This window comes from Neophocaena asiaeorientalis, unplaced genomic scaffold, assembly GCF_003031525.2.
Source record: "Neophocaena asiaeorientalis asiaeorientalis breed wild unplaced genomic scaffold, Neophocaena_asiaeorientalis_V1.1 scaffold777, whole genome shotgun sequence".
NCBI lineage: Eukaryota > Metazoa > Chordata > Mammalia > Artiodactyla > Phocoenidae > Neophocaena > Neophocaena asiaeorientalis.
Genome location: NW_020174940.1, coordinates 189518 through 198495, shown reverse-complemented (window position 1 = coordinate 198495; position 8978 = coordinate 189518). Strand labels below are relative to the sequence as shown.

At 39.2% G+C, this 8978-nt stretch overlaps 1 pseudogene; it reads right to left on the bottom strand.

Annotated features, from left to right (window-relative positions):
- Positions 1–8166: 8166 nt before the first annotated feature.
- On the bottom strand, positions 8167–8694 carry LOC112410998 (protein tyrosine phosphatase type IVA 1 pseudogene; annotated as a pseudogene).
- Between the last annotated feature and the right edge of the window lie 284 nt (positions 8695–8978).

The window sequence follows — 8978 nt, the reverse complement described above, 5'->3', positions numbered from 1 at the left end:
AGGCCCGGCACGGCAGCGTGTACGCGCGGAGGGGGCGTGCTCGCTCCCCACAGCGGCCATTGCCCTCGCCGCCATGAAGTGCGCTCGGGCTGTAGGCGCTCGGCGGCAGCGCCACCTTCCTGCCCTGCCTACCGCAGCACCCGTGACTAGTTGCTGCTTCCGCTGCATTTTAGCCGAGCTGCCGCAGGCGGCCTTCGTCGGCTCCCGGGCGCCGGGGCCATCTCGTTACTCAGCGTCCCCGGCCCCGCGCCTTTCCCCCGCGCTTGTTACAGGTCACTTGAGGGTCCGCCCAGGCATGTGGACTCACCACGGCAAGTGGGACCCCAAGACATTTTATTTTTACCCCAGCAAAGTCACACGTGAATTAGAGTGCTTTAGATGCGGTTGTTTTCCAGCAGCCACTGCCTTTTCGAGTAAAGAAAGAAAGGAATAAAAATTTTTAAATGGATAGGAAAGAAGTTCTCACTCTTTCACGTAGTAAGAGGAAAAGTGCAAATTGCACAGCACGGAGACGGAGAAGTAAAAATTTTACGGAGTCGTTTGAATTTCATTAATTTGGAAACAACTTTCTAGAAAAGGTGCATTTAAGCTATTAGCGATCTGTTGGTAGTATTTACTTTCTTTCAGGAGTAAGAAAAGGGCAGAAGGTTTTATTTTCTTACTGAAGGACAACGTAATGTGATGCAGTATTTATTGTTCCTGTACCTGCTATGGTATTTAGTTTCTCTATTTGATTTGAAAAATTCTAAGGTGGAATTCCACTCCTTAAGGTAGTTTTGATTGCATACTGCACTACTCTGAACTCGGTGCTAGGTGCTACGAAAGATCAAAAGGTTCTTGTAATGCAGACGGTGGCTCCAAGAAGTTCGTTGTTCAGAGGCAGATGAGATGAGGTGAAATGCACTGAAGTGCTGCCGGGAAGGTACAGCCAATTATTGGGATTTCAGAGGAAAACGAGGTTAGGTGACATTTCGAGAAGGTTGCTGAAGGATGGGTAGGACTTTGTTAGACTGAGGTGGAGGTGGGGAAAGGGCATTTCAAGGGTGAAGCTTCTTCAGAAAACAGCAAGTATGTGTACTTTGGCTGGAGTAGACGGTGTAGGTAGGGGAGTGGTGGCTAAATAAGGTGGATGGAGCTTGCTTTCCAGGTGGAGGGGCTTATGCTCAATGGGGGAGGCCAGGGAGCCCTCAAGTAGTAGAGTGATGACACACCTGAGCCCGGCTTTATAGTCACTTAGCCCTTCCATTGGCCTAGGAAGTTTCAAAGTTGAGAGAGAGAGTAACAACCAGTGTTTCACTGCAGGAATGATTATCAAGAATGTTCAGAAGTTCAGACAATTTTGCTACTTTTTCAACAATCCATATCTAGTGGGCAGCTGCTCCTTTTTTCTGTCCTAATTTCTCACTCCAAGTAACTTTTTGCTCAAGAGTTATTATAATCTCTGTAGTCAACAAATGGGGAGGGGTTTCTAGCTTTTCTTTTACCGTGGTTGAAAATTACAGGACGAGTGCTGTGGGTTACTTCACTAAAATGAGGAATGAGCCTGTAAGTATCTCCATGGTAATTTTTAAACAAGTCAGTTTTGAAAAGTAGAACAGCGATGATTAAAAAGGCAGCAGCCTTCAGGTGGTCTTTTTGGAATCCCTGTTTTTCTATGTGGTAAGAGGAACCACCTTTTTGATTATGAGGGTAATAACTAAGGCTGTTTACTAAGCTAAGCCTTCTCATGTTTTGATTAATATTTGAACTATTCTCGATGCACATTTTGGGAATGTGTTTCCTAGAATTTTATGATACGTAAGTTTATAGGTAGCATAAGTATTCACCAGAAAGTTGTTTCAGTTTTTCTATTTTTCCTAAACTGCAACAGGTCAGAGCAGTGATTGCTCCGTGAGGGGAAGGGAATGAACTGAATATTCTCATGTTTATCTTAAAGGGCTATGGTTTAGAAAAGTTTGAGAGACAGTGCGTTCTAGGAGGCTGACTAGAAGCAAGTTGCTAAAGCACTCTGTGGTCCTTGAGATGGTAAAGGTAAACGTAAACTTGAAAGAACCAGTTGCTTTATATCTTGACAGCTGGGAAAGACATAGAATTCTAAAGGAGAATCGTATTGCTGCACACGCAGTGCAGCGGCAGGCAGTACATGTTCCAGTACAGCAAGAGTGGATGATTAAGATTAAGAGTTGGACTTCAGTCGTATAGTTAAGAAAACAGGAGTGTATGGTTTGGAAGGATTTCTGTCGGAAACAGTTAAAGTGCTTTTTGCTTGAAAGGGTGGTCTGGAAAACTGGTGGAACAACAACTGTCTTGGATAACAAGACAGTTAACTTGTGTATCTTTCAGATAGATGCAAGTTTCCTTTTTTAAAAACATGCTCACAATGCATTGAAGAAAAACTTTTTTCCATATTGCTTTTTGTAAATGCTTCCTCTCTCAACCTGCCTGGACTTGTATCGCCACTTATGACCTTGTTTGTACTATTTGTGTTTATGCACACTGGCAGTTCCAAACTTTTTCTTTTTTACTCTTAAACTCCTCAACCTGTCCTTGAAACCCCTCAGCCTCAGCAGAGATTACCTAATCTTTTACTTAAGTCAGAAAGATAGACAGCCATCTGATCTAAGCAATTGAATTTCCTTCCTTCCACTTCATATTCTTCCTTTGTCTCTCCGTAGGCTGTCCTCCTGTTCTTCACTTGTGGGAAGAATTGGCCTCCTTCAGGCCCAGATGCTCTGCCTGTGGGATCCACTGGTCCCAAAGGATGGAGCTCTGTCAGTGTGATTCTGCCACTTGCATCATTGCCCTCTAACTCTGCCGATGCCTTTTCCTCTCCTTATAAACATTCCTAGGTTTGCTCATCTTACAAAAACCTCAGCTGTCTTATCTCTCCTTTCACCAGCGTTTTCATTTCTTTTCATTCCACTTTTCCTAGATCCGCTGTTTCCCAAATTGGGAGACTTCTACAGCATGTCAGCAGGTGTGTTATATAAAAGTGTTCTTTGTTTCAGAAACTCTATACTTTCTCTGCCTTCTGTTATGGGATTTTCCTCAAGGTCAGTTGTCTATCCTGTTCTCTTGAATCTTCTTGCATGGTTTTGGTGCCCTTTACCATGCCCATCCTCTAGTTTCTCTAGCATTGCCTACTGACCACCTCCTTTCAGGTGTCTTACTGTCTCAACATGGCTGAAACCAAATTTATCTGGAACATAGTAGATGCCCAGTACTATTTATTGGGAAAAAAACTTTTTTTTTAAACGCAGAGCCCCTAAAACAGCTCCTGCTTCTAGCTTTCTTTCTGTTTATGGCACCATCATTTTTCCAGGCTCATTCTTCTGTCTCATATAACAATGTAGGTATGTTTTAATATAGCATTTAACCTTTTATATTTTAGCTGTGTATTTATATTTTTGTTATCTTTTCTAAACTCTGGATGTAGAGACAGGTTCTCATTCATCCTTGTCCCAGAGCATTACCTGGTACATGGTAATGACAGTAATCTAAAAGCAATTCTCTCAATTTTGGGGTGCAGAGAATTTTGTGTAGTTGAATCGTTTTCAACTATTCAAGCATCTGTCTAGTCACTGTATCCTTTGAGCAAGGGGTGTGCGTAGTAAGGCATATGCCACATAAGCTGAGTAGACCCTGCCCCCAGTGCTTAAGCTTGGGGTTAATATGGCCAGTGTATACTTAGTCCTGTCAAATTAGTTTTCCAAAGAACTTTTTATAAAATCCAGGAATCTTGTAACTATATTTTACTCAAAGGGAGGTAACATTTTAAGGAAGCTACGTGGCCTTGAAGAATACAGCCATTAGGATTGAAAAAATATTTAAAATTATGAAATATTTCAGAATTACTGAAAAGCAGGTATCGCCCAGATTTAACCGATATTAATATTTTATTACATATTTGCTTCATAACTTTTTGTGTATTTAAAGAAAGAAAACCTCACAGATTGAAGAGTGCCTCCCTATCCCATTCCTTTCTTTTCTTTGCCAGAAATAACCACTGTCCTAATATGTATGTACCACAAACAATGTCAAGTACTGCTTTATGTGTTTTAACTTTACGTAAATGGTATCATACTGTGTTTATCATTTTATATATGTGTTTTTTCACTTAGCAATGTGTTTTTGAGATTTATGTTGTATGTAGATCTAGTTTAGCGGTTCTCAGGAGTGTGCTCCAGGAATTCCCAGGGATCCCTGATATTCTTCCAGCCTCATTCTTTTGTATACTGCACAAGTACTGTACAGAGCCTCCACGAAATGTGATGTCATGATAGATTGAACACAGACGCAGTTACGGGAATCCAGCTGTCCTCTATTAAGCCTGTCCTTGAAGAGATTTGCAGAAATGTAAAACAGTGCTACTCCTTTCACAATTTTTTGTTTTGAAAAATAGTTATTTTAAAATGTTCATGTTTATATACAGTGGTTTTATTTTTTATGACTACTTTTAAGGTGTCTCAGATTTAATTTCTAATATAAACATCTCTAGGTAGAACCCACATAAACAAAAACTCTTTGAGGTCCTCAATTTTTGAGTGTAAAGAGGTCCTGAGTCCAAGAAGTTTGAAAACTACTGATCTGGTTCATTCATTTTACTTGTATTTTAATGTATAAATATACTGTGGTTTATTTATCTATTCTTAGGGAGGGGCCATTAGGTTGTTAGCAGTTTTCTGCAATTTCAGACGGTGTTGTTGTGAGCATCCTTATATGGGGTTCTTCTCTCTTGGGATTATAGAAGTAGAGTCGCCACATTCAAGAGTCTGTGCATTTGTCAACTTTACTGGGAATTGCCAAATGTCAAATTGTGTTCCATTCGACACGCCCATCAGCTGTGTATGAGCCTCTGTTTCTCCAGACCACTGCCAAAAGATTAGACTTTGCAGTTTTTTCCAATCTTTTAGGTATAAATGGTATCTCATTGCTGTTTTCCTTTTGCATTTCTTAGATTACTCGTGTTGTTGAGCCTTTTTTCCCACGTATTATTAGCCATTTGAGTTTTCTGTGACTTGCTTGTGCCTATCCTTGGTCCATTTTTTATTGGACTGTTGCCTTTTTCTCATTGGTTTATGGTTATTTTTATATTCTGAATTCTAATGGCCTGTAGTTTTATACACTGAAAATACCATTTCCTAGTCTGTGGCTTATTCTTTAGCTTTGTTTATGGAATATTTTTTTGTGTAGGACTTTTTAATGTGAAAGTAGTCAGTTTCCTCAGTTCTTTTTCATTTATGGTTTATGTTTTCTTGTATCTGCAAGAAATTCTTCTCCTGCCCCAAGGTCATAATGATACTGTGCTTTTTCATATTTAGGTCATTAATTCATCTGGAATTTTTTTCTCTATTGTGTGATATACGGATCTGATTTTATCTTTATTTATTTATTTATTTTTTAAAGAAGATGTTGGGACCCTCCCTGGTGGCTCAGTGGTTGAGAGTCCGCCTGCCGATGCAGGGGATACGGGTTCGTGCCCCAGTCTGGGAAGATCCCACATGCCGCGGAGCGGCTGAGCCCATGAGCCATGGCTGCTGAGCCTGCGCGTCCGGAGCCTGTGCTCTGCAACGGGAGAGGCCACAGCAGTGAGAGACCCGTGTACCGTAAAAAAAAAAAAAAAAAGATGAAGATGTTGGGGGTAGGAGTTTATTAATTTATTAATTTTTTTTTTTGCTGTGTTGGGTCTTCGTTTCTCTGCAAGGGCTTTCTCTAGTTGTGGCAAGCGGGGGCCACTCTTCATCGCAGTGCGCAGGCGTCTCACTGTCGTGGCCTCTCTTGTTGCAGAGTACAGGCTCCAGACGCGCAGGCTTAGTAGTTGTGGCTCATGGGCCTAGTTGCTCTGCGGCATGTGGGATCCTCAGAGACCAGGGCTCGAACCCGTGTCCCCTGCATTAGCAGAGAGATTCTCAACCACTGTGCCACCAGGAAAGCCCCCTGATTTTATCTTTTTAATATGAATTTGCCAAGTAGTTCAGCCTTTCTCCTCACTAATTTGTAATGCAACTTGTGAAGTTTATCGTATTCTCACATATATACATCTGTTTCTACTTTCTTCTGATTTCATGGGTCTGTTTGACTATATACCTATACCACTCTGATTTAACAATGATAGCTTTATAGTTAAATCTTAGTAAGTGTTCTGTTTCTTTGGAGTTTTAAAGCTATTTTCCTTCCTTTGTTTATTTTTGGGTCAGTTTGTTGGTTTCTATGAAAAACTGTTGGATTTTTATTGTATTTACATCATATTTATAGAATAATATGTAGATACTTATAGATGTATGCTAAGTAGTGGAGCTGGGGTCTGAATCTGGGCATATTCTACTGCTTTTCATAAAGCTCTTGCACAACTTTTGTTAGATTTTTTGCTAGAAAAAAATTTGTATAATTTTTGTAATTGTGAATAGGATTTTCTTTTAGATACTGTTTCTGTATTGATCATGTAAGCTTGCTGAACTTCCGTATTACCATATTTCATAGATTCTGAAGTACATCCCGCCCGCATTTTAATATGACAGAGGTTCATACAGATCTTCGTTTGATGGTGTCCTATAATCAGTGTTGTCCAGGTAGCAGTCACGATGTAGTTATTGTTTTTACATGCACATACTTGGTCAAGACTCTTCATTTTGTCATCACTTAAATGAGTATGTGCATTGTTGTGTTTTAATTTCACACCCAACAATACAACTGAAGGCAGAAGGAATTGTGAGGTGGGTGTCTTACTGGAAAGAAAATCACATAAATAATTATGGAGCATTTTAAGAAATGCTGCATCAGCAGCACTCTTGTTGGTAGAGAACAATATTGTTAGGAAAGATTGAATAGCTTTGAGTAGAAAAGCATTCCACAGTAGAACCCTGAATGTGAAGTTTTAGGAGTACTCTACCAATTTCTTTCTTTTTTTTTTTTTTTTCATTTCATCATTTATTTAATGTTTAAGCTCTCACACTAGATTTTTACAACCTGGTGAACACTGACAAATTATTTCCCCCACAGAACTATAACCACATGTTCACAGACAGTATAAATATATGGTTGAGCTAATGTTAATACACATCACCATTTTATCAATTACATAATAAAACAAATTGTCAATTATCCAAATATTAAGTTACACAGCTCAAAAGGCATATAAAATATTAATGTCTGCTCAATTCATTAGCAGAAACCGTTTTTTTTTTCCAAGAGAGGTTGGGAATCACACTTCAAACAAAAATAAAATGGTAAACAACTTCAGATAAGTTTGAAAAAAAATTACAAGAATTTCAGAAGTTTTATGATTAAGAATTGTTTTAGCTACAATAACAAAGTATTTCCACCTTTTAAAAAATACTTACTAAGTTAAAGCACATATTCTACATGTTCTGCACAAGACAAAGGCAACATTTTACTAAAAATATTTAATAGCCCCCTCCCATTCTTTTTTCAGGCCCTCCCTGTAGATTGTACCCCAAAGTGCAAACATTGAAATTAACTGTAAGGCTTTTTTGTCTGGAGACATTAAAGACATGTGCTTGTTTTACAATGTAGATTTTCAAAATGGAGGTTTTCTATAACAGCACAAAATGAGATTTATAGAAAGACATTAAATAATCACTGTAAGACTTGGTTAATTAAAAAAAACCAAAATGAGCAAATCTGATGTATACTGGTATGAATGTGGAAGACCTAAACATATTGTGAGCAAATAACATTATAGGCCCTACTTTCTATGTTTGAAATGATGGAAGGAATAAACCACATAAGGTCCAGAGTTTTCTTAGTTCCTGGGATTTTAGTTCTATGTGATACTAAAAACATCTAAGTATTGTGCTGGGTATTTCGGCACCTAGTCTTTCTAAATTTCTTATATATTGATAAGATTCTGGCATGGAAACAGATTTAAAGACATGACTCAATACTGCATGATTTCAGAAAAGGTCAATTGGTACAAACGATAATAAGCACATTTTAAATGCTGAACAGCAAGAATCCTTTGCTGTGTGTCCAAGGAGGTTGATCATAACCCAGACACAGAAGTTGCAATTCTGCCAGGCTTGTGGCCTGGTAAAACTGCTTTTTGACACTCCTGTGGAAGCTTCATCAGACTTCATGAAGCTATCGTGCTGGCTAACATGTACAACAAATTCCGTCCTGTCTAGGTTCCACTTCCAAGCAATGGCATCAGGCACCCCAGTTATATTGAAAGCAACAGTTGTTCCTATGACCATTGGAGTTTTTGAAGCGCAGCCGCATTTTAGGATGATACTTCTCCAAATACAAAAGTTGCTTGCTGTTGAAAGCTCCACGCTGCTTTTGTCTTATCAACTGTACTGCATCTTCATATTTCATTCCACCTTCAATTAATGCTAGGGCGACAAGCACTGGACCTCTCCCAAGGCCTGCAACACAATGAACGGCAATACAACAACCAGGGTCTTCGTGGAAGTTAATTGTCACGAGACTTAACCAATCATCAACAGTCTGGTTAGATGGTGGTGCGCCATCATCAGAAGGCCAATCGAGAACATGGATGTCTTCTTTCTCCACAAGAGTAGTGTCATAAGTTGCTTCACATATTCTTGCTGTTGTGGTAACTCCATACTTTTTAAGTTCCTCTATAACTTTGTTTAAGGTCGCATTGGTTGGATTAAGAAATCTCATGTTCTTATAAGTGACTTCCACAGGAGCTGGGTGGTTCATTTGAGCCATGTTAATTTAGTTAAAAAAAACACTCAATAGGTTTATGAAGGAATTTAAAAACCTGAATACAGGAATGATGCAAAGAAACTGAGTCTACTTCAATATACTCCACTTGAAATTCTCAGTGCTTTTGAGTATGAAGTTGAGAGTAATGGGAAATGAAATGAACCTCCTAACAAGAAGCAGCAATTCTTCAATTCAGTGATACTGAGGCAATAGAAAGGAAGTGCACTGAGCTTTACCCCATGCAAGTCAGAACTCTTGTAAAAAATGCTCTGTGGATTTCAGTTCAA